This window comes from Pseudopipra pipra, chromosome 14, assembly GCF_036250125.1.
Source record: "Pseudopipra pipra isolate bDixPip1 chromosome 14, bDixPip1.hap1, whole genome shotgun sequence".
Taxonomy (NCBI): Eukaryota; Metazoa; Chordata; class Aves; order Passeriformes; family Pipridae; genus Pseudopipra; species Pseudopipra pipra.
In genome coordinates this window covers 1,029,779-1,056,185 of record NC_087562.1, presented here as the reverse complement: position 1 = coordinate 1,056,185, position 26,407 = coordinate 1,029,779, and the positions used below count along the sequence as shown (strand labels likewise).

Sequence of the window (26,407 nt, the reverse complement as noted above, 5' to 3'; positions counted from 1 at the left end):
TTGCTTTCTTGCTGCTGCCCTGACTTATTTACACTCCAAAAGATTTCTGAAGTGTGTTTATTTAAGAAAGACGAATCCAGAGGCTCTGGAAGGGGAGAGGAGCTTTCCAAAGGAATCAGGCCCTGCCACGACACAATTGGTTTCGCTCATTAACCCCTCCACCAGAAGAACACACTAAGTGCTCATGCATTATGCATCATCAGGAAATTCTGATTTGATGGAGACTGAAGGTTAAAAGGCTTTTCTGTGCTGTTCCTTACTCCCCATTGTCATGCTGGGAGATGGAGGAATATTGTGGAGATGGGGAATGAGAGTCCCTGTGCCCAGACAGTGAGTGCCACAGTGCAAATGGAAGGAGCCTCATGGCTGCTGAAGGATGTGTTCCCCTCACATTAACATCTCTTACCCAATTCAAACATTTCCACACCCTTTAGTAAATTCTCTACTTTCTCTAAACACTTTTGTGTACATGAAAACACTCAAATCCTCACCTTCAACCCTGTTAAGAAACATTGTTCTGAGTCCTGCAAGGACTCAGAGAAGGCAGAAGGTCCAGAGAGAGACCTTGTTCCAGCACTGCACCTTCCTACTAAGCTTGTAAACCAGCAGTTGGCACAGCTCAGAGTTTCTACGCTGATTTCAGTTTTTTAATTGATGATGCAACTGTAGATATCTGCATCTCTGTCCTTTGCTCTTTACTGAATCATCTGTTCCTCAAGCAAATGTTTAAAATGAATTTGCTTTTTTATACCTGCAAATTCATAGAATCACAGAATCACAGAATATGCCAAGTTGGAAGGGACCCACAGGGATCACCGAGTCCAACTCCTGGCCCTGCACAGGACCCTCCCCACGTGTCACACCCTGTGCCTGAGGGTGTTGTCCAAAGCTTCTTGAGCTCTGTCAGGCTCGGTGCTGTGAGCACTTCTCTGGGCAGCAAGTGTTGTATTTTGAGATGTGAGTCCAACCTCTGGGAGGGCACAACTAGGCAGATGTTTATCTGCCCATAATGACCTGGGCTCATATCACAGGGATAAACCTTCACACTATGCAGAAGTGTCTTCTCAGAGCACGTGCCTCATCACAACCAGTGACCCCCACCAGCATCCTGGAGATGCCCATCATGGCCAGCACTCTCCTGGTTCAGCTGCAAGGCATCCAGGACTGATGCCTGGAGCAGCCCAGCTCTCCTGAGTTACCACGAGATGATGGTGCCACATGACTTGGCAGATCCAGCTCCAGATTAAGAAGTGGTTATTTTCCTGTTGCTTTGCTCCTCCATGTGATGCTGTTCAGCACCTTGTAACACCAAAGGTTAGGACCCCATCTTGTTTCTGCTTGGGTTCAGCTGCATGTATAATTCATACAGAGCACTGACTCCCAGTGCTGCTGCTGGAAAGGCACCTCTGACACCGCTGGCCTGGCCCTGCTCTGGCACTAGAGCAGCATGTACTCATTTTTATGAGGAGTGAAAGATGTCTTTCAGAGTTCTGCTGAGGGTCTCTGAACTGCTCAGAGTTCAGAATTTTGTTTTTTGGCAATGGGCTTTCACATTCATATACTCCTCAGGCATTGCAACAGGAAGAAGCTATTAAAAAACACAATTTAATTTGGGTCTCTCTGCTGATCAGTCCAGTGGGAATTCTCGCTTAATCAAACTTTAATATTTTCCTTGTAAATTTAAAAAAAAAAAAAATCAGTAATTGGTCTGATAATTGAATTTTCAGATCGTGTGTCAAAGGAATAATGGCATGCACGGGATAAGCAGCAGTCTGCCTCTGGAAGCCCAAACATCGGAAATGGAAAATTCTGCAGAATTTAGATAAAGATTTGAATGCACTGCTGTGGAGCTAAGAATAGAGCACATTATTTATATCGTCAAAGGCAGCGGCTGAAATCACAGAGATCTTGGGAGAGTAGAGATGCTCAGACAGTTCTGCCCAGGGATGGTGCTCGTGGAGCTGACGTGGAGAGTTCCTGACGTCTCAGCACAGGCAGCTGCTCCCAGCGGGCCCCGGCGGCGCAGCAGGAGAGAAATGCCAGCTCTTCCCTCCTGGAAGACACACTCAGGGTATCTCCCAACACTCAGGCAGAGGGTGGGGAGTAACATGCCCAGAGCAGAGATGCTTTGTGCCCCACTGGGTGTGTCTCCCCCGTGCTGGAGTCCCTGTGTGCTGTATTTGTCCCATGTTTCCAATGGAGAGCCTAATTTCAGAGATCCGTTAGTGTTTTCCCACTGAGTTATTCTCCAGGTCCAGAAGCTGATTTCTGACTAGGTCGGAGAATGAAATGAAACAGCTAGTGGGAAAAATTCAAAACATCCTTTTAATTAAAAATAAAATAAAATATAGGCTTCCTATGCATAACAGATGCCTGTGCTTCTCTGAAGCTCACATACTTTAGGAACTGTGCCCCTCTCTCCTGGGACCATGACAGCAACACTCAGTTCTTCCCATACTTCAGATGCTTATTTCCAGAAGCACAATAGATGCCTGCTTTCAGCCCTTGTTTAATTATTCTTTCTTTCCTCCCAAGCATGTTTCTTGTCTCTTCACTGACAATTTCCACCTTCCCCTCTAGTTCCCCATCTCTCTAGTCGAAGGTAAACATCTCCAGACCTGGAAAGGATATAGAAGGAGGGCCCTGTTTCCTCTCTCCAGTGGCTTTGGTAAAATCACTCCTGCTCACATTTGAAATCCATGAGAGAAGAATGAGAGCCCAGGAGCTCACTGCTCTGGGTCTGTGTGATCCCTTCTTCCCTCAAGTCCGGGCAGCAGGAATGTGTGAGATGAAGGTTGGAGCAGGACTGGGAGACAGATGCTGGGTGGGAAGCAGAGCTGCAGCCCGCTCCGAGAGCTCAGGTGCCAGATGAAGGATCTGCTTTCCTGGGAGGAACAGGCAATGCCAAGCACATTCTGCATCCAGGACTCCCCCCTGCAGAGGAGGGAGCAGGGGCTGTTCTCACTCTGCCTCCCTGGGTGCCACCAGCCCCTCCCTGGAGCTGCACCCAACACTGCGGGGAGGGGGATCACTCATCGCTCTCATCAGCTGGGTGTGGAGGGAGAGATGATGTTCACGCTCATTCAGGCTTCTTTTTCTTTCTTTTTTGACACGAGATATCTGTTTGGCTTTGCCAATCCCATGTCCTCCAGAGCCAGCTGGATGCTGGGGTTTCTCCTCAGTGCCATGACAAGAAGTTACACTGGTTTTTGCAAAACAAATGCGTCAACAGATTTTGGCAGGTGGTTCTCTCCGTGCCCTGCTTAGCTAATATTAGGTTCTCTCACTTCAGCAGTACCAAATGTTTGCACTAGAGTAATGGCAAAATATTCTCTTTTATTTTTTCAATTTTAATTTTCCTCTCCCTCTCACTTCCACTTATCAAGTAAGCAAAATGTATGTAGCAAAAATTAAGATATTCAAACTGTCCTGCTCAGTTTTTCACTGTCAAAAATTCCAGCAGAACAACTTTTCCTGAAAATTATGGGATTTTGAGAAGGCTGCATCTTTAGACAGAAAATTACTTTCAGGGAAATAAAAAAAAATTGGATAGGGTGCATGTGCTGGCATTAGCTCAGCTCCTTCCATCCAGGGGAAGGGCAGTTGTTTTTAAATTCAATCACTTGGATGTGCAGGAAAAAATGGCTCTGATTTGTTCTGATGATTAAAATGTCCAAAGGTATCAGTTCCCTGTCCATCATTCAGAGCGTGTTCATGTCAGACAGCAGGAGGAAGGAAAGCTTATCCTTGAGCAGTAACAGAAAACCAAGAGACCAGCTGCCTCCAGCTGCCAAGTGCCATTTGCCACTGCTGGCCTTGGTGGTCATTTCCACACCATGCACAACCACTGTGTCAAGGTTAAAGGGTTACAGAGTTGTGGACATATTCACCTGCAGACCCAGAAATGTGTAGGCATTCCTTAGGAATAGCTTTTGCTGCTGTAAGGACCAGAAGCTCTGTGCTAATCCTGTCCATTAGGCAGGTTTTGCTTATGGCATTTAAGCAGCAACAAGTGCTCTCACCCTCATGGTGAACACCCAAGTGCAGCCCTGTGTGGTTGTGCTGTGGGGACAGGGAGCAGTACCCAGCTTCATCCTTCAGCATTGCATTGGTGATGCTCCCTACATGTTACTGGGAAGAAACCATACTCCCTTTGCCTCCTGCTTTCTCCATCTGCTGCATTTCAAGTGTGAGATGGGCAAAGAGAAGCACCCTCAAAGGTTGAGAACCATGGAGCAGGGCCAGGGGAGCTCTTGGGCTGCTCAGGTTCCCTGGCCACTACTGGTACCAAGCACTGTGGGAGGGAAAGAAGAGATGATGGTGCAGCTCTGAGACACACGTGGGGTGACAGTGAGGTTGGCAGCCCCTCCTGCTCGAAGATGCTGATGAAAATCTAGCCAGAGAGGAGTTTTGAAAGGTAGGTAAAGTTATGGAGAAGTAGGTGGTTTGGAGGTGATGACGAAGAAGTGGTGGAGGGAAAGGGTGCTCCCAACAGCAAACTGCTTTCCAGAGTGATCTGTGTAACATCACACCCTGGGCAGCAGCAGGGATGTGTGCTGTACCCAGAGCCAGCTCTGCCCCCATGCAGTTCACACAGCAACCATGCTTTTCCAAGGAAATGTCAGGGGAACAGACTGCTGTGATGGCCCAAGTTGCCTTCATTCCTCATACATTCCTGGGGAGCCTGATAAAGATAAACCCCCCTGAGCTCCCAGGCAGCACCCACACAGGGCAGCACTGCTGTGAGCACCTCCATGGGCACAGGGCTGCCTGAGCCTCACACAGGGACACACCCTGCACAGAAACAAAGCTCTGAACCCCCTTTCCAGAACCCTGCAGGCTTACTGAAGGAATAGCAATGGGAAAGGCAGATGAACAAGCGTTAACAAGCCCACAGATGTTTCCTGTACCAGCAGCAGCAAGCTGGGCAGAGAGGTGTGGGATCCAGGAGTTGTGTCCATGGGCACATCAGAGGCAGGCAGGCTGGGGAGCAGAGCTGTGCTCACGGCCAGGAACAGCTACAGCAAGTCTCAGCCTAAAGATACTCTGTCAAATATTTTGGGCCTGGCCTTGTGGGGCAGCTCTTCATCAGTACTTCACCCAGTACTGCTCATCTGCTAAGGATGGTCAGCAGAGCCACATAAATGGAGAGAGTGGAGTGCCAAGGGGCTTTTGCTCTGGGGGCCTGGGGAGTGCAGGATGCTGGAGGGCTGAGCAGCCACGAGGGAAAGCTCAGGATACACCTCTCTGTTGCTGTCTGAAATAACTCCTGGGCTCTATGTACTGGAGAGGATACAGCAATTCAAATGCAGCAATTAGAGCTTCTGTTAGAAAATCCATACTCTGCTTTAAGGGGCTTCTGACAAGCAATAACAGGAGATTAGCAGAGTACAGAGGGGCTCTGAAGCTCCTGACAGCAGAGTTATTCTCTTTAAGATGGAGCTGTTGATAGGCAACCAAGTTACAAGTTGGAGGGATAGAGCTGATGTCTTTTCTTTCCCTTCACTATCATCCTTCTCTTCTAACCCTTTTAGCCTCTACCTCCATGCAATAGGTGCTCCAAAACAGTCACCTCCCTAAATCTGGAGAGGACAAAGCTGCCCATTTTATAAGGGTTGCCCAAGTTATCTGCCTCTGTCAATTCTGTCTGCTACCTGACTGCTCCTCTCCAGCCACCTGTTTGTGCAGAGGCAGCTTTGTGTCCCCTCAAAGCACAGCGGGACCCAGGTCATGGCTTTGAGATTAAGAAACTAAGTTTTAGACAATTTTCTCTGGAAGATAAATAAGCTCTATCACCTTCACAATAAAGGCTTTTCTGGGCTCTGGCTCAGCTGCTTGGGTGTTGCAGCAATGTAGGAGGAACTTCTGGTTGTAGGGCTTCTGCAGCTGAGAGCAGTCAGGAGCTCAGCCACGGAGGGGAGGGAAGCCCATGGAGTGTGAAATCTAAGCCCTTGTACTGCTTTTCTTGAAGTTCCTAAAGAAGTGGAAAATGGCAAACTGTACCATAAACTTGGAGGTTGGACCTTTGGGAACTTCTCTGACTCCTGAACACCTTTTGTTTTTCTTTGCAGCTGGTTTTTGCTCTCATTGGCACCATTCAGACCCTGCTGTGTATGTGCTGCCTCCTGGCTCACCTGCTGGGAATACAGAGCTGACCCTAAGGCTGTTCAGCAACCCACTGGTCACATCCAGCCACAACACCCCTCCCTCACACAACCCCACGGGCATGCCCAGGGTGCCCATGGTAACCAGTCAGTGCCACAGGGAGTGTGCAAGAAACACAAGCAGCAGATTTCGAAATGCCCCTAACTAAAAGTTTCCACCCTGGCTCAGTGGCAGCTCTGGAAGTGACTGATCCAAGCCCCAGGTGCTTTCCAGCCCCACCAGTGGTACAGAGGACAGTGGGTTTGGATCCAGGTATCAGGAGTGCCCAGCTGGCAAAAGCTTGTGCCTTCTAAAGCCTCCAAGGCTGCTCTCTTTCAGTGCCTGTGTAGGAAGGGTGACAGCCTTGCTGCTTGTGGGTACTGAGTCCCTGGGAGGCAGGACTTGGTCTGAAACACAATGGGAAAGGTCAGAGCTCCAAAATGCCCCGACCCCTGCGGCTCAGGGGGTGTGTGAGCTCTATAGGAAATTTCACTTTAAGGTCAAGTTCAAAACCAGAAGATTCCAGCACTGTGAGAAACTATTTGAAAGAGTTTAAGGACTAAAGGGAAGCAGAGATTTAGCTAAAAGACACCCAGCATCTTCAGAGGCAGGAGAATCTCAGGATGTGGCAACTGAATGGGCAAATATTGCAACAGCTCAGATGCTCAGAGACTTTCCCACCCAGTACCAGGCAGAGGAGTTTGGAAACGTTAGCAGTGACCCTGTGGACCACTAGCATGGAGTGTTCCATGAGATACCATTTACATAGGCAAATCCTGGGGTGCTTCAAACCTTGTTTCAAGTTCCCAAGCTAGTATAGCAATGGAAAAGGGGAATCAAGTTAAGAGATGTGGAGGATGAGTCAGAAAGAGGGATACAAACCCAAGACAAATTCACTCCTGAGTCTTCTACAGTGTGCAGAACACACTACGCTGGACTTTTTCTTTCCCTACCATCCTGGCATAAGTTAAAGGCTATTTTTTGCAATGCAGTTTTTTTTCCCCTGATCCCATCCCATTACTGGTACTGGCCATGGGTAGTTAATATAACCAAGAGATTAAGCACTAGAATGAAACTTGGAGTAAAGAGCAGGCATGCAAAGCTTATGGGAGGTGGGAATGGCCCCCAGATGCTTGGACAGCCTGACATGAGTGACCTCACGGGGAAGAAAAAGCCTGAAAGACCTGGAGGAGAAGCTATAGGGCATTGAGGGAAAAGAAATAGCAGAGGAGGTTTATTGTCTGCTTTCATCCATGCACAGCATCAGGTGAACCCACAGAAATTGAGATTGCATCCCTCACTGTGGGTTACAGGTCAGGCTGTCACCTCACGTTACACCATCTTACTCAACACACAAAATCTCTTGCTGGGTGACTTTTCCCCAAATGCTCAATTTTTCCTTCTATCAATTTTTCCTACAACAGTAGCTTTCTGCTTGAGCAAAAGCTGATGTTTGTGATTACACTCCCAAATGCCAAAGTTCCCCAAGAATCAAAACAGACCCGCGATTACCTGACAAGGACACTATTTTAAAATCTTTTGCAGGAAAAAAATCGATGGTTAGGCAAAAGTACACATAAATAGCAGTCAGCTTGGCGTCATTATCCCAAATAACAAAAAACATTTGGGGACCTCTTTTATGTGCTGAATATTTCATTCAGTCCTGCAGTGCAGTGACTCCCTAAACCTTCCCAAGCTGAGCTCTGCTTTTGAGGCTCTAATTTGCTGTTGCCATGACATTGTTAATGTCTGAACTGCTTTTTTTAACCACTTTTCTCCTTTTTTTCAATCTCTTGCAGAGGCATTCTGAAATAGTGGGCACGAGCTGATCTTGTGGAACAGCCTGTGTGTCCTCAAAAATAACAGAAGAGTGTTCATTTTTACAAGCTGGATGGCTGATAGAGTCCTGATGGATGGATGACTACAATTCTGAAAGGTGATAGCTTTTTAATTGGAGAAACCACAATGAACATATCTGACCTAATTGAGATCATTTTGGCTTTGGTGTGGAGGGATGAGGGGCTATTTCATCTGCTGTTTGTTTTTTTTTAAGTAGTGACATTCAGAAAAAATGTTATTAAAAAGGCAAAAAATCCTTGTTCTCTAATGCTTAATTGGGCTTCCAGAGTGAATGGAGTGTACAGAATAACATTAAGTTTCTCAGCAGTGAGTTTATTAACATACTTGCTTCCCAGATCCGAATGAGAATGGAGAAATCTCTGTCAAGGTCAACCCTGGCAGAGCAGCATTACTTGCTCAGGAATGCTTTTTGCAGGAGATGTACTTCCCTTAATGGGGTAATACCTTCCAATCATCTGGCTTCTTAGAAATGCAGCAGCATTCACTGTTTAAGGGCTTCAAGAGGATGTTTTCAGTTGTTTTGAAGAACAGGTCAGCTCAGCTCAGCCTCCCTGAGCTCTGACTCTTCCCTCTGGTCAGCCTGGATGTGCCCATCCTGCAGGACGTCCCCTCTGGGACCCCCAGGGCAGCAAACATCCCGTTATCACCTGGGCCAGCAGCTACAGCAGGCTGGCAAACACCCCCTGCCAGCCAGGGCGAGGGCAAGGAGCCCAGTGTGTCTCTGCTGCCTTCTTGAGGGGCAGATCTCAAAGCTGGAGAGCCTAAAGAGCTGGGGTGACTCATCTGAGGTCACCTGCTGGCAGCCAGTCCCAGTCCCAGTGCCTGTTCCAGCACCAGCCTGAGCCAGACTCCAGAGGTATTTTGACATCAGTAATTTGCCTTTGGGATATGTCTCTGATTGCCAAGGCTAGAGAAGTGGAAGATGTTTAAACTTCAACAAAAGTACCAAGCTTGACAGAGTGAACAGCACGTTCTTAGTCATCTGATTTAGTTCTAGGTTGTCCTGTGAGGAGGAGCAGGGTGTTGGACATGAAGATCCTCGTGGGTCTCTTCCATCTCTGTGATTCTCTGATCCTCTAAAGGCACCATCGGGATCGTAGATAAAACTTCAGCAGCTGTCACAGCACAGAGGTACCAGTGCCTTTCCTGCAGGCAGGAGGGTGATGACAGTGCTCAGAGAGGGGTCCTTGGCTGTCAGGTGGACCCAGCTGGCTCCCAGGCAGGGGCTGACCCTGGGACACTGGCAGATCCATGCTGGTGAGCTGTGTTGTTCTGGAATGCAGTGGGATGTGCAGGGCTGTAGTGAGGCCTCTTAATGGCACTGCTTTAAACTCTGACATATCAACCACAGACTGAGACCAGTTGCTCCCAAATGCTCACTCTTACAGGATAGGTGGTGTTTCCTTAATGCCCATGGCAGATGTAGTTGGTGCCTTTTCAGTTTGATCTCTGCTGGGATGGCTCTACCCTGGGTGATTCAGTGGGCAAAGAATCCTCTCTCACTGAGACTTTCTCAAGTCAATGATAAAATTCCCATTCAATGGGAAGAACAGGTCCACAAATGTTAGGTCTTTTGGGGCCATACAGAGTGCAAAATGCTACTCAAAACTTAATAATCCTGTAATGGCTTTGAGTATTTCCGTGCTTCAGCCTCAGTTATTATAGGTACATCTGAAAATAAATAATGCTCTTAGAACACACTGACAGTGACATCTGAGTATTTCCAGGAACCTACACTAAAAAAATGCCTGCCCACCACTGAAAGGAACACAGACGGACATTTCAGATAACAAACAAATGCCTTTGATTTTCTCAGTGTGCCAAGGAACACTGATATTGTCTCTGTCTCCTGGGCATTCCTCAGTGTGCCTCATTAGAACGTTATGAAATGTTGCTCTATTTGTTCTGTTGTAAAATAGCAAAACAAACCTTGGGGCCAGGGTGACTTCAAGGGAGCTGGATGTGCTCAGGCTGAGGATCATCCCCCTGCACAGGGATCTTTGTGCCTGGCATGGCTGAGGATCATCCCCCTGCACAGGGATCTTTGTGCCTGGCATGGCTGGGGCACGAGGGCTGGGAGGAGAGAGGGGAGAGGGAGAGACAATCCTCTGGCACCTTCTGGCTATGTTCTTCCAAAAGTTCAGAAAGGCCCCAACCTAGAGCTGCTGCTCTCTTTAACACAGAAGCTTGGCAAGACCAATTCTGCTGTGTTAACACACATCTGCAGGATTTCAAAGGTTTTGGTCTTTAAGAGAGAGGTGGAGGCAAAGGCAGCTATAGAGCACTTTTAGAAATGGTTGTTTTTTCCCAAGTTGAAACTCTCAAGCTGAACAGATAGCTGAGAACAGCTCCTGAAAATATCACAGGGACTCCACAGTCTTACTGTGTTTTTTCAATGGGTGAATAACAGGAAAATGCGTTTGCTTATTTATTTTTTTAAATAAACACTTGAGCAAAACCAAGGTCAAAACATGCATGGAAAAACAGTGGCTAATTCTGCCACTGCATTTAACAAATCTTTGGTGTTCACACCTACTAAGGAGTTTCTTAATGAGCCAAAGTGGTTCTCTGATCTGCACAGACAAGGTGAGCAGCTGTACACACACAGTCACTTACAGTAAGATGGAGAATCAGCCCACACCCCTTCTGCTCTTGCACATGCCAGTGTGTTAATGGGGAATGTCTAATCCTGCCCTGTGCTAATCCTGTCATGTTTGCTCAACAACATTAGTCCAGTTACTCCCAAGACCTTCCCCTCTACAATGAATAATCTCCAAGCTCAAGTGACAAAGGCCCATTTCCATTTTTAGAGATTTGAATGTCAGCCACAGCTTAGATGTAGACTGCTCTGCAGATCTACCAAATATGGGCTCTTCAAAATTCAGTCCTTTCAGAAAGGTCAGAAGTGACTGGGATTGCAAAATACCCTCTAGCCTGGCAAGCTTGCTCTGAGTTGCCACGCTTTGGGCTAAGTGACTCCTGACTTTGGACAGAGCTTCAACAGTGTCTTCCAATCCCAGTTTTTCAGACGTCATGATGGGATGTTGCCATGTGAACTCACACCAGCTTTCTGTACAAACCAAAGTGGCACATAATTGCTGGCTTCAAACCCTTGAAGAGTTTGCCCTGCATGATATAGTTAATACAAAACTCTGAAATACTGTGATGGAGCAAATTAGAGTGGTGTGAAATAGGATTGTAGTTACAACATCTAATTAGAAAGCACTGTGAGTGATACACTTTTTATTATATGTAAGCTGGTTATAAATAGGACAGCAGGGTAGCCCAACAAAAAGTTGCTTCTTGAAACCTGCGATGCCAAAGAGCATTATAGGATCAGCTCTTTCACCAGAAACCAGAGCAATTTATGGTCTTCCTGGCTGAAGCCCTGGATAGCTGATTCCCAGGAGAGCAAAGATTAGTTTCTCTAGTTCCACAAGCCCATATTAAGTCTTTCAGCTTATATTTTTCTCCTGGGCAGAGACTAAGGGGTCACTGAAAACATTTTTAAGGTTTTTGGTTGAAGATGAACTGCTTTCACTGAGGAATCATCTCCCAACCTACTGCACCTCTATCAGCCCAGCAGATACAGAGGTTGTTGATACAGAGGGTTCCTGGACCTGATGCTCTGTTCACAATGGGCACAGCTCCATCACCTGTGTGAGAACTTTCCCTCTGGGGCACCTGGAGATGGTGGCAGCAGCACAACCTCACTGTGTAGGCTGAGATTCAGCATAGCCTGCAAATATATCTGCCTTCCTCCACCTCCATGTTAACACAGGAATGGCTTTGCTGGGACAGGGACTTCAGGGCTGCCCAGCTCCAGCATCCCTGCACTGTGTGTGAAGGAGGCAGGATGGCTGCTTTGGAGGTGATGGCCATGGGCAGACCCAAAGGAACTGTCCCCTTCCCTCTGGCACAGCTGCCTGTTTGCCACAGGAACCCCACTCCTGGATGAACACCCAGAGAGTCCCTGCGCTCCCGTCTCGGTGTCCTGGGATCCTTTCTGTGAGACACATCAGCTTGGTTTGCCATTTCACACACTGATTTGGGTTTAGTTTTGTTTCTTAGTTGCCAATTAAAGTGCCTCATTGCCACCACAGCAGAAGGACATCCACAAAAGCAGGGGGAGAGCAGGGCTGTGTCACCCCCAGGCTCATCTGTCCATTTGTGTCACCAGGGCTGTGGGGCCCTTCTGTTTTGACTTGCTACGAGAGAGAGAAAACACAGAGGCAGGACTGCCAGAGCTCCTTTCCTGACATCTCACCTTGGGGGGTGGAAAAGGAAGCCTAACTCCAGACAAACAGCCTTGGGCAGAGCATACAGAATGAAAGGCTCCTGGCTTGTGAGTGTGCTCTCCCAGGGGTGCAGAGCAGCAGGTCTGTGCCCGGGCTGTGCTGGCAGGAGCACAGGGCACGCTGGCTCTCCGCAGAGGGGCACTGCAGCATTTGGAAGCCCAGGGATGAAGGCTTGGTGGTGAGGATGGTCCACGTGAGCCATCTGCCCTCTTGGACTGCTCTCTGCCATGTTGTGTGTTCTATCTGCAGAGGCAGAGCCTGCTCCTGGAGCCAGGCCATCCCCAGTGATAATGGATGGGACAGCTTCAGCCCTGTTTATTGCAGCCTGTCCCAGCCAAAAGCTCAACTTGTGGATGAAAGGAATAGCTATTCACAGACCTAGGAGAGTACACGCAGATCTGACCTTTAGAACAACCTTTTGCAGTTACAGAGGTGCTACCTTTATCACTCCACTACCTGCTATTCCATTTAGCATTCAGCTAGAACCTGCTGCCCCTTTCTTTCCTGTAAGAGCTGGAAACAACCAGCTGAGAATCTTTGCTGGTGGTCCTGCACATGAAATTGGATCTCCTTTCCTTCCACACATCAAGCCCTTTATTTCTGACCACTCCTAGTGTGTGTCCATCCAGATTTAGGTGCTGGGCACTGCTTCAGACACCCTGGATTTACAGCTGTAATTCTCTGTGTGTGCACTGAGGTGCTGGTGGTCCAGCTAATTGTTTCACTCAACTCTGATCTCTGGTTCAAGCCCAGGACCATGGTAACCCCCAACAGAGGCCACAGCTGGGTCTCTGTGGCTTTGGCAGAATTCCATCTCTCAGAGCTACCACCTTTACCACAAGTATTAATGGGCACTTTTCCTCCCCTTCCAGGGCAGCTGAGAGGAAACAGGAATTCCTGTGCTTTGCCCACTCAGGCTGCCATTTGCAGAGGGTACTTGAGCACCAACACTTCACCCAGCTCCTGCCCCAAAGGAAAGGAGCTGTCTGATTCAGCGAGGAAGAAGCAGAGTGGAGTGAGCATCATCTCTGCCCACCTGAGAAGAGCCCACCCTTTAGCCCATGGATGATCACCCCTTTGTTCCAACAGCCAAGAGAAGAACCCAGTTCCGTGCTGGTGGGTGGGATTAGGGACAAATGGTTCACTGAAAACTGTCCTGGCACTATTAAACCTCCTTTGCAGTGCTGAGTGTAGCAAACTGATCATAACTCCTGGTCTGAACCAGGAGCTGCATAATCAGTATGAAGCAAAATCTGATTTTTCTGGCTCGAGGAACTAGCTGGACTAATTCTTCCTGATCCCAGGCAATACCCTCCAGCTTCTTACGGAAAAGGGCTTATAACTGCACGGTGTGCTGCTGCTGCCTGATGCATATAATAGGGTTTGTAAGGGCTGCTGGGGAGAACATCTGTTTACATCTGGAATTTAGCTCACAGAAAGCTGGTGCTTTGTGATGGACTTGGCTCCTGAGGTCAGTTCTCTTCCTAAAGGGTCACTGAAGACTCTCTAATCTAGCACTGGAACTAATTCCTGGTGATCTCTTGAAGGATTTCAAGGCAAGTCAGGTAGTGATAGCATAGATTGATAGGCTTCCCCTCCCCATCAGCCTTCAATGTTTATTTGCTGCCCACTCTTTCTTTGCAAAGTTGATGGCAAAGGAGAAAGGGACATGGTGCAATAGCTGGTTCACTTTCTCTATCCTTTGTGCTCTTGGGCTGGCCTGGGGACATGGAGCTGACAGTGCCTGCTGACAGGCAGAGTGACCCCACAGCTGGGGTCTCACTGCCCAGCATTTCAGGGGACAGATGATTAGTGGTGAAAAGGAGCTGCTGCCTGTGTGAATTACTCTTAGCAGCTCTCTCCTCATCACCTTTCTTCGTTTTACAAATGACTGTATCAGCTGCTGATCCCTCCTGATGGTTTGAAGTGTGGTGGGCAGGGCTGGCTCCCTGGCCTGGCCGAGCAGAGGTGCCAGGGAAGGGCAGTGGGAGGGGGGTGTGTGCTGGGGGACACTGAGCCCACACACTGCCCGAGCAGGGCCAGGCTTTGCACCCCACATTCCTTCAGGAATGGAAAGAGGGGGGGCCAGAAAAGGGCAGGGTCACCCCAAGAGGTGGCTTTTAAGCTGATTCAGTATGGAAAATATCTGTGTGTACAACCCATGACTGAAATAAGCAGAGCTGTGGTTTGGGTCTGGTGCCTCTTGGTTTCTGAAACCTCATGGCCTGGGAGCCTTGAAGCTGAAATTGCAGAGTCCTCATGCTGGGTATATGCTCCCTCTTCCTGGTACACAGGGCAGGGCTGTGGCATTAGGATTGTTTAGCATGTGTAAATTTTTTGCTTGGATCACCAACAAGAAATAGAAGGTGCTCCTCACTTAGTCCACCATAACATAAAGATCATCTGAGCCAAAAGCTGAGCCCTGCAGAGCCCTACATGCTGCTACAAATTGTCCTACAGCCTTCCTGAGGTTTTGTTCTTGGAGAGAAAGCTGAGGAAATGAGGATTTTTGCCTACTCACTGGTCACAAGACGTGCCTGAACTTGGCTCACGATCCCCTGTAATGCTGAATAGGGTCTTTTCAGCCCTGCTATGTCCTTTGCCTCTGGAGCAAATTAAAGGAGGCTGCACCAGCAGCAGGCTCACCCCAGCTGCAGCCAGCAGGTTTAACTTCCTGCCATCTCCTGGTGAAGGATCTCATCAGTGGGAGTTAGATGGGAAGACACATGTGCCAGAGCAGCTGAGAGATGCAGAACTTGAGCTCACTAGCAAAAGGTGTGCACCTCAGTGGGGGCTGCCTGCAGCGTGCATTGAGGGCAGCTGGACTGAGACAAAAGCCTGTTTAAAACTAAGGGACTCAAATAAGGACAGCACAAATATCACTGGTTAGAAACATGCCTCATGATTATGGTATCCTCACTTGGAAGGAACCAATTCACAACTTTCCAGAACTAATCCAAACTCACTGGATGGTGGCTGCTGGCATCCCCTTCTCAGAAAAAAGTTCTTCAGCTGACTGCAATATCATCTACCAGCACTGAAAGCTCTCACAATGCTAAATAAAAACTCAGTAACAGCCAAGCACTCCCCTGGACTCAGAAAGCTCTGCTTCTCTGCCTCTGCCTCCTTTTGCTCAGCTCTGGTGGCACGGACAGAGACAGGGATGGGAGCTGGGCTGAGCTGTGATCCACAGGGAGTGAGCAGGGGTGTGTCCTGCTGTGCCCTTCCTGAGGAAGGCTGGGGAAGAAGGTTCTTCCTTTGGAGCACAGCAGCTGCTGGCAAGTGGGAGGGAGCAGGATGGGACCCTTTTTCCTTCCCAAACCTGTAAAGAGTTATTTTGGAGATGTAAGTCTGATTGTGTCTTCTCTCTCATTACTGGATACTCCTCTCCTCTGTGCAACACATTCTCCTCCCATCCCTACTTGTAAAACCTCTTCAAACTGGAAGCCATTTCTCTGGAGGACAGTCTTGCTCCTGTTTTACTACCAGGCTAACTAAAGAGTAATTGGTTGTAGTCAACACATGACCCAGGGGCCTGGATACCCAACAGAACATCTGTAAGGTGTATCCAGCAGGTAAGACTGAATTACTACCCCCCTTCACATAAAGGAGCAAACATCTGCTCAGGGAGTTTTAAAATGCAGAAAGGTGGATAACAACCAAACAGCCAACCCGAGCATTTACTGTGGGATTGCTCCTGTGTGTCACTTCATTCTCCATTCCCACCATCTCACTGTAAATCAAGAGTAATTCCTGTCTAATCAATGGAGTTAATGTAGTCTTAAACCAATCTATAGGAAAATGAGGACTTAATTATAAATAGCCAACCTAGGGGAGTTATTTCTTAGCCAGGGAAAAGTATCTAGCAACAGTCATGCCATCAGCACAGATACAATATGCTGCAAACCAGAAACTCCTGTAGCCCTGGAAAACCAAGAGCACAGCAGAAAGGAGGAAATTTGCTCAAAGCCTGTGATTTCCTTCGGCTCCTGAGTGGGTTTTGACACTTGGAAGGGATGTGCTGTGGTGCCTGGAGCGATTCCTGGGGGATGTGACACAGATGTGGGTCTCTGCTGGGAAAGGATGAGGTGTCCTGGGGCCCTCAGGACCATCTATCAAAACCCCTAAACCAGACACGGGCTAATTCACTTGTCCTGCACTTTCTTCCTCCCCATTTTCTCTCTCTGGCTTTGACCACAAGGCTAAACATTGCCACGGTGCAAAATGATGCTGTTTTATGGCAGCTCTTGAGGCTTTGTTGTTTCTAATCTTCATCTGGAGGTTGATTCTCTCCTTCCTCTTAATGAAACACCAAAAACTCCCGCCCAGCAGTCCTGAGCTGGGTGAATGGCATCCTTGAGCTCCTGCAGCCCTGGGTGAGGCACCCTCACATCCCCTTCTGTGGGTAAGGCTGAGGTCAAAGCAGTAATCAGAGCTGTTAATAAGTTCCCCTGTGGTACCTTTAATCAGTTATTACCAAGGTACACAGTACTGATTAATAGCCTCAGTAAAACCTGTATTCAGGTAATAAAGTCTCCCTGTGTGACAGATTCTTCCACCATGCCCGTGACTGATGCAGTACAAGGGCCACGTTGGAGGTGCTGCCATCCCCCTGTGCCCATGTGGGAGGGAGGGCAGCTGTCCCCAGGGAGCTGTGACACCCCTGTGACACCCCTGGCTGACCCAGCCTGTGAGGAGCAGCCTTTGGAGGGACAGGATTCCCCTCGGGAGGAGCAGGGGCTGCGGGGCTCGGGCACATTTTACCTTCCCTAAGGGCAGGGACCAGTTGGGAGCTCTGTCTCCCAGCTCTGTCTCCCAGCTCTGTCTCCCAGCTCTGACTCCCTGCCTCAACAGCTCAGCAAAATTCCCCTTTTGGAAGGAGGGGACTTCACAGCCACAGGCCACGGAATGGCTCCTCTGCCCCAGTGGGTTGCCTTGTCTGGGCTAATTTCAGGGTGTGAAGGGCCCAGGCTGTCAGGAGGCTTCCCAACACCTCCCTGCTGAGGTGACAACTAAACCTGCTCTCCCAGAGCCTGAGGCAGCCCAGCACCCGGGCTCAGTGTGCCCTGGGACCTGGTGCTCCTGCCAGGGCACGGGACATGGTGTCCCTCAGGGGTGATTTGCTCTGGGGTCTGTGGCCAGAGTGGGCCATGGCAGGACAATGTTGTGTCCCGAGTTAAGAGCACCTGGTGTGAGCAAGGACCCTGTTCCCCATCCCTCCCCTCCCCTGTGCCTGGGCACAGCAAGGCAGCTGCCCACACTCTCCTTCCTGCCTCCCAGGCTGTCCCAAGCCCAGCCTGCTTGTGGTCTTGCCATTTGGGAGCAAAGACTGCATTCCCCCTCACCACAATCTGTGAATAGGCATCATACAACAGAGCCAAGGGATAGGTCCCTTCCCTTGTTTTACACCTTTTTGTGAGTTATGCACCAGAGATCTGCTGAAGACCAGGGATACCCTATATAAATGTTTTCATTTTATGTCTGGAGACATTCAAATAATAGGAACATCATAGAAGGCATGCAGAAAACAAATATTTTAAATGGCATACCTAAAACTGGTGAGTAAGAAGCGTGACTCAGCAGCGCTTCCCAACACTTCCCAGAAGAGAGGGAAATAAATCCACTTAATAACTGACATGTATTTGAAATGTGCTGAGTAGTTTGTAGTTATTTGCAATTGCTGCTGGGAGAGCTGACTTGCAATCACACCTGAAGGCAGAATCCTGCCTGCACCAGGCTGCAGCCAGATGCAACCTGACCTTCAGTCTCAAACCTGGTAGTGACTTTCTGGAAGGACTTGAGTGAGTGCCTGATCACCCATACAGGAGAAACACGTGTAAGCATCTCTGAAGCTCTGCCCTGTCAGTGTTTAACCTCAGTGCCTCAGTTGTGCAGCACATCAAATGCCCAGATGTATTTTTTGTTTTGGCTTCCAGGCCCTTCAATCCCTTTATGGACAGAAAGGCTCCAGTGAAGGACAGACAGTGTCTGAGTGTTCACCAACACCAGATGCTCCCCAGGGCAAGGCCACTGCTGCCTGCCCCGAGGGAGCTGCTGAGCTGAGCTCAAATCCACCTTGGCCAGGCTGTGCCATCCACCAGGAAGGAGTGGACTGGGGTGTGGAGCCAGCCCTCACCTGACCCGCACCCCACCCTGGATCCAGGCACTGCCAGGAACCCCCTTGGCATGCAACAAGGAGGTTTTCACCTCCTCAGGGCTCTGCTCCAGCTGAGCTCTTCTGCCAAATAGTTTTGAACACCTTGTCTTTTGTGTTGTCCCGCTCTGGTGCTTTGCAGGGGCTCCCAGAGAACCATCTTCCATGGGTATCCTGTGGGAATGGGAAGCAGCAGCCCACCTCTCATTAATTCACCCCTAGTGTCACAGTCCCGTGGCTGCTTTGCTCTCCCCTGTGTGCTGAGCCTTTCCCTGGCACAGCACCGCCCTGGCAGCCCTGACTGCAGCTGCATTTGAATAACAAATCTCACAGGGGAAGGCAGGCAGCCCTTCTTCCACGGAACAGGGTTGGGTGGGGTTTTTTTTTCTTCTTTTCAAACTAAAAATATTCGCTGCATCATCCAAAAAATCAGTATCGAACATGTAAAGCTCATGGAGGAAAAATACACCCCTGTCTCAGTGAAGAGAGAGCTTGCACACAAGGAGCAGAAAAGTTTAACCTCCCTACGGCACAGGGTCTGCATTTTCACAGGTGGACAGGGGTGTTGGACAGTTTTAGGGGAGGTGAGGATCCTTCTCAAGGATCCTTTAGAGGCCTTAGTGTTGTTCATTCCCCAGAAATCAAGCCTGAAATGGCAGTTGACAGCAGAAGCACCATGAAAAAAGCAGCATCTCAAAAGATGGATTTGTACCCAAGGAGGTTGTGTTTTCCACCAGCCAGGGAGCAGACAACACCAGGAAAACTCATCTGAGAAGCCATTCTCCTGGCAGCTGGCTGAAGAGGAAGGCAATACCCATAATTTAAAAATCACCTTTTGGGTATTTCCTGTTTTCACTGATTCTCTCATATATGAATGTCCTCAGACCTCTCTTATCCCTCCACTCTTCTAATTCCCAAAGGGATGAGTGGCCCTTCAAGTGCAGACTGCCCTGATCTCTCTGGATGCCATGGAGAGAAGAAGAGGAAAAGCACTCTGAGCCCAAGCCCATCTCCAACAGGAATTCCCCTTCCTGGCCCCAGTGACTGCTGCCTTGTCCTCTCACTGTGTCTCTCTGGGAAGATGCAGGCACCATCTTCTTTAAAGCCCTCTTTAGGTGGTGAAAGATGTGATTAATCTGGAGCTTGGAGTTGGGGTGAGGTGACTGGGATCTCTCTCTTATCAATGATCCCCTGAGACATCTCTTTATCTCTTTTGTTTTTCTTCAAAAGAAAATTAAAAGGCTAGTTTTAATTGATGGCATCTGTTCTGGTCAGTGTTTCTGTAGGATGTTTAGCTATAAAGCTCATCTCAGAATTGGGAAGACAGCATGGACAGCAAGTATCACCAACCCACAGTGCCTGGCTGATGCCAAGTGCTCACCAAAGAAACACATCTGAGCAGCATTTTAAGGTGTGACCACATCTCTTACTCTCATCTGGCTCACTTAGAAATGATGTTGAAGTGCTTTGCAATACTTTTTTCTCTAGAAATGTGTTTTTTAGGAACAGATTTCTGGCTGCACGGAGGGACTGGAAGACCAGGTGAACTTCTATTCCACCCTGTCCTCTGACTGCTGCCCATTCACTGCCAACCCACAGTGTCTGGGAGAACCCAAAAAGCAGACCCAGTGTTTCCTTCCAGTGAGGGTTAAAGTGTTGCTGTGCCAACACCGTGGATATCACCCTGAAACAGGACCAGTGTGAGAAACATCCTGCTGGCACAAACATCCTGCTGGCACACCAAAGCTGGGCAAGGTGGCCCCTCCCAGCGAGAGCCCTCCCCACCACCCACCCTGCCCTGCCTCCTCTGGGCTCCACTGCAAGAGGCCTCTTTTCATTCTTTAGGAATCTGAACTAAAACTGGGGAAGTTGGGGTTTTTAGAGCTCCTGTGAGTGATTGACAGTCTTCTGCTGAAAGAAAGGTTCCTGGTGCTGCCTCTGGGTGCAGCGCTGTCCGTGCAGTTCAGTCTCTTGCCTGGAGCACCCAGCTGCTTCTACTACTACTACATTTTCTGGGCTATTTCTGTTTGTCCCCATCTCTCCCCTTTTCCTATGAGCTGATATCACCTCCCTCCCGAAGTCTCCCTGCTCACAAGCACTGTCACACGTTTGCAGAAGCCTGGGATTCTGACTGTTGCTCATCATCACTAATGCAGCCCTGTAAATAGCTGTAATCTGGGCAGTGCCAGAGTTGAGATCACATTTTAGCCCTAAATGAATTGCCAGTTTTCTAGTGGAATTACCCAGGTTGGAAAGGAGGACAGACTGCTGTCCTGAATAGCCTAAGCAGAACTCTACAGGAAGACTTGGCAGTCCCCAGCCCTACAACCTGCTTATTTAACTGCATGGCTCTTCTAGGCCAAATTCTGTGTGCAGGAGCAAGCCCTGATGTGTTTATAGCCATGACAGCAGCTGCTTTGCTCTCCCTTCTAATGGCTGTCTTTATTAGCAGCATGACTGCAGCAAGCCAGACACTGAATCTGGGGGATCATTTCTGCTCTGTGAAGATCACTGTGTGTTCCTGACTTGATGATCACGACTTCAGCTCACAGGAGCTGAAGGGGGCCAGGCTGTGCTGCTGCTGCTGCAGCAGAGCAGGGTCTGCTGGGTCCAGCCACGCATCTCAGCTGACTTGGCTGCCTCTCCCCAGGAGGCAGAGCAGAGGCATGGAAGGAGACCATTCCAGGCTGTTTCAGTTGGCACAAAGGGTTATCATGAACTGGCTTTGAGCTTTGCTGGTACTTTACTGTGATCGTTTATTAGAGAAAGATTTTGTGTTTTCAGAGGCTCAAGACATTTCCAAAGGAGGAAAACACATTACTGGGATGTGGAAGGTGCAGCTTTTGGTTAGAGAGGCTCCAGAAGTGTTGCTGCAGGGCGTGTGGGTCATGTGGCATGACCACGCAGGCAGAGCTTACTCTGGGGTTTCCCTTGTTCTTTGCTGCCTCCCTCTTTCTCCCACACCCTCGTTTTGCAACAAAGATTCCCAATACATTGGCCATCTTGGCCAGCAATCACAAGCGTTTCTTGAACGAGCCAACCATCTCCCTGGCAACCAGGCAGGCTGCGACAATAACAAACGCTTTCCTCTCCTCTTTCCCACCTCTCAAGAAATGCCCTGCCTTTTATTTGTCCCCACTGCTCAGAAACACGAGTGATGGCAACTGAAATGCACCTCGTGGAGGGACCCAGAGGGAGGTGTGTGAGAAAGATGACTTCAGCCTTAATGGAAAAGAGTGACATACCTTTAGGAAGGGCAGGCTGAAATATTGGTCCTGGGCTGTCACTCGGATATTTGTAATGGGTCTGAGACCAGCAGAACCAGTACAGCAGCAATGATTATATAACTTCAGCTGCAGCTGGACATCCAGACAAATGCTGACACCAGGCAAAAATGGGGTGTCTAAAGCCACCCCTTTATTCCATTTTCCCTTTTCTCCCACTCCATCCTGCTCTTCTACAAAGCAGCCCTAAGTTATGCTTCACCATGGTGACGTTCTCTTTGCTCACTACAGCAGATCAGCAAGGGCTGGCTGCATCCTCAGGAAAGCAGCACAAACCCGAGAATACTGTGTCCATCCCCCAGATGATCCAGCCAGCTTCCTACCAGCACAGCAGTGCCTCATTAACCTCCCCTGCCCTCCCCAAAGTTATTAGCAGCCTTTTTGCATTTCTGAGAGAGCTTGGGTTAGGGACACGCAGCTGGAGCCAGCTGGTCTAAACAGATACCTGACTGAAATGAAGTAACATCCACAAATACCTTGAGCTGACAAGTAGAAAAATCCAGTCACACAGGAGCAGGTCTTACAAAAGAGATCCCCTCCCACACTGCTCCCCTCGAGTGCCTGGAAGGCAGCAGGTGACAGTGGCTGCAGCCCTGCTCCTGCCACTGCCGAGCAGGAGCAGGAGGAAGAGGGCTGCTCCTAAAATCCCCTTTCAGCACGAGCAGAGGGGATGGGGCTGGAGGCACCGAGTTTCTGCAGACACCTCACTGTTCAGAAGCAGTTTGACGTGGCCCTCTTTGCCAGCCACCTCGGGTGGGCTGGTCAATCACACTACAGACATTTTTTCACATGCTACTAGCCAGTATTTTAAAATGTCCCAGCACGTCCTTGTTTGGCTCTCAGTGCAGGAGTTACACACTGTACACAGCAGAAGGTCACCACAGACACAGTTTGCTACAAAGTCCGAAGGAAAAATGAAAATCCCTATCAAAATATTTTAGCACTTTAGCAGCTTTTTAGTTTTCCCTTTCATAGCTGAAGCAGACACATGCCCAGACTCACATGGGGAAAAAAGTTCACTGTGAAGGTCACTGCCTGCCACCTCCAGACCCCAAGTGCTGGCCCTGTGACCTGCCACCTCAGACACTTGGATCTGAGCCACGCAACTGATATTTGGATTCTCTGTTGAGTAATTTCTGAAAAGTTTCAGCCTGTTTCTGTCTGGTTTATGAACATAAGAGCACACTCCACAGCTGTTTTCATACCACCCTGCACGGGGCAGGGTGTCTGCCTGGGCAGGCTCGTTGCAGCCAGGGACCAACCCCTCCAATCTGCAGACACCCCCAGCTCCCAGCCTGGCTGCAGCTCTGGCATCTATCCCAGGTGGCATTGCATGTGCTGCTTTTCCAAGCAGCTTCTGGGGTCAGCACTGACCCACCCAGGAAGAGAATTTGTACTTGTTTTGGTTGGGATTTCTGAAGCCAGACTTTGGAAACAGCTCTTCAAACAGAGATACGAGAATCCATTTTCCCCTGCCCTTCCTGCTCGGTCAGTTCCAAACACTTGGACTGGCTTCTGGATTCCTGGCTTCAAACCTCCATTTCCCATTTGCTCTGCCTGGGTACACTGAAATGGAATCAGTGAGGAGCTTGTTTTATTAATACATTTGCACTTTAGAGGACCATTTAATCCAGAGGCTACACGTTACAGCCTGACTCTTTCCTGCCTGTAATCTGATTATAAAGGTAAGGACTGAGCAGTGCCCTACAGACCAGCTGGAGGGTCCTGAGTAGGCAGGCCAGACTAAGCCTCTGCCCCTCTTGCTGTGTGTAAGCCCTTGGCTCATGGGGGACCCAGACTCTGGGAATTGGTGGCCCTGGAGGTGAGGAACCCCTCGGATGCTGCTCCTCCCGCCGCTGTCTCCCGTCTCCTCACCCACTGCTCCTTTCTCACCCTCCCTCTTGCAGCACAGAAAGGATTTGTGACTCTGCATTGCACATCTCTTCTGGAGTTTCCCACTGACCTTCCCTGCTGTGTGCAGTGACAGTGTGCCACAAGCTGGCAGGATGTGCTCCTGCCTCCCTGCGCTGAAGGACACGGGACAAGGACCTGGGTGCTGCCCACAGGCCATGAACCTTCCCTGAGCCAGGCACAGCCGCAGGGAACCCGCTGCCCTGGACAAGGAGCACACATAAAAATGAAATCCTACACGCAGACTGTTTTGTTCTTAACCTGGGGACAGGTCCTTGTCAGCAGAGAGGGTCAGCGAGACCCGGAGCTTCTGCTTTTTGTGATTTATTTTGTCTTTTTAGCTCCTATTTCTCACATCGATCTCACTTTGACTGCCAAAAGCTACAGGGTTTAGTCTGGGCTCTTCCCCCAATCTTTCACTACTATTAGACTAAATGCTGGAGGTACAATTATGGGCAGGAGGAAAATGAGAACAGAGAGAGAGGATTTGGTTGTTTTCCCTCAATAAGAATGACACAAATAATCTCATTCACATTTATTAACTAGGTAAGGATTTTTTTCCACTCTGAGCATGGTCAGGATGCCATTTGGGAGGGATACAGGGGCAGATGTGTCTCCCAGGAAGTGAGATAGGGGAAGTGGTAATAGCCAAGTGGTCCCTGGGGAAAACCTGTTCCAGGCATGTCCCCTCCTTTCCTGCTTGCTGAATCAGGCTTGAGCCACAGCCCTGGCTTCCCTCCTGAGCTCTCTTCTCCTGGGGGCTTAAGTGATGAGTAGGGGAAAATCCCCCACTAAAAGATTTGCGTTGGAAACCCTTGGCTGAGGAATGACTTTTAAAATAGAAAAGCTTTGCTTGAAAAGGGATGAACCACGTAGCATAATACTCAACAAATCGCCTGTTTAATGGCCCCTCTTTGTAGCAGCTGTGCATTAATAACAAAAGCGGGGTAGCAGAAGCCATGTGCTTCTTTGTAAGATTAAAATAAATACTATTTCATGCTAATACCAGCAACTTTCTGTGGAGGTGGCCTGAGAGAAAGGAGCCAAGTGGAAGATCATGGCCTGAGAGACTCAGTTTCCTTCCCCTTTGTCTGCTGCTGGATGAAGAAATATTTCTGCCATCTACGAAGGGAGCAGAGACTCTGAATCAGCCCCCCCAGCTGTGGTTTGGTTTGGAGTGGTTTGTGGCAGGCTGGTCTGACACAGCCAGCAGGACAGGAGTTACTTCTCCAGGACTACACACCTTAGGGGAAACCAGGCTGGGGAGAACTTCATCTGACTTGCTTTCACTTTGCAAGGTGTAACACTGGACCCCCACAGCCACAAAACACAGACTGAAACAAGAGTGGTTCACACTAATGTGAGGACAGACCCTTCCATCCTGAGGACAGCACAGCAGAGGAGCAGGTTGCCCACAGAGGCTCCATCCCTGAAGGATTTCAGACCCAACTGGGTAGAGCCCTGAGCAACCTGGTTTGACCTCAGAGCTAACCTTGTCTGAGCAGGAGGCTGGGCTAGACACCTCCTGAGCTCCTCTCCAGCCCCATTTATCACATGATCCCAGGAACATTTGGAGTCTTTTCCATCGGAATATGAACGAGCACGACACGTTGTGCAGACCAGCACCCCACCTCTCGTTCCTGGCAGTGCTGATGACAGCTCTCCCCCTCCCCCTGGCACGCTGTGCCAGGCCTGGCACTAGAGCAGTGACGAGCTTTCCCTCCTCGCGCTGGGACTTGGGGCGTTTTTAAAAAAAAAAAAAAAAAAAAGAAGAAATTGTATATTTTAATGCTGTCTGCCACAGACTGTTTATCAGACATGGAGAACGATTTGTTTCTGTTTTCCTGGGCACAGGTTTTTAGCTGAGACGAGATACGTTGCCTTGCTGGGAGCTGAGTCACCGAGTAATCAACAGATTAATGTGTTGGGTTGGGAGCCATCAGCGTTAGCTCGGCAGCCTCACAGGAACTCCATTATGGGATCAGCTCCACCTTTGGGACAGAAATGTCTCCAGGATTTAGGAGAAAATCCCCAGATGCAAAGAAATCAAAATACGTCGTTGCAACCGGGAGAAATAAGGCACCTCTTCATGCAGTGACACCACGGCGGGATTTTGGCATCCCCGCTAGTGAATGCTTCTGTTATCAACCCTCAGATAAGGAGTTGGGGGTATGTCATACATCTGTCACTTGAGAGCTACCTAAAAATAGTCATGACAAACTCAGTGGCATATAGGACTTTGCTTTTACCTGGGCTTAAATATGAAATTATTTTATTTCCAGTGAAACCAAGTAGTTTTACTTCTCTGGGATGGCAGCATGCAAAAAGGGAGGTCTTGACTCCCCTTGAGGGCTCTGGGTTTCTCTGTGTGGGCTTGGTCTGAGCCAAAAATGCAAAAAGGCAAGGCAGAGGCTGGCAGGGGCACCTCACAGAGGAGCCACTGTTTAAAAATAGAGAGCTGGTGAAAGTAACCACAGAGCAGCAACTGTAAAAGGACAGGCTGGCCTAGGTGTGTGGCACCAGAGGCTGCCAGGCATCACATAGCTGTTCTGATAAGACACATGCCAATGCTGCTGCCTAAGAGCCTGTCCATACCAACCTCCCTGAAATAAAATATCCCCTTGTTTTCATGGGAAGTTGCTGTTTGGGTACACTTAAATGGGGGATGTGTGAGTAAAAGCCAGTCGAGCCCCAATCAAGTCAATCCTAAAAGCTTTCCTACATGAGCAGGCTGGTGGAAGGGCTTGGAACAGCAG

At 49.0% G+C, this 26,407-nt stretch overlaps 1 protein-coding gene across 2 annotated transcripts in view; it reads right to left on the bottom strand.

The window, feature by feature from the left end:
- Nucleotides 1–26,407, bottom strand: part of GNAO1 (G protein subunit alpha o1) — a 135,289-nt gene that overhangs the window by 62,976 nt on the left and 45,906 nt on the right. The gene's annotated exons all lie outside the window — the stretch shown is intronic.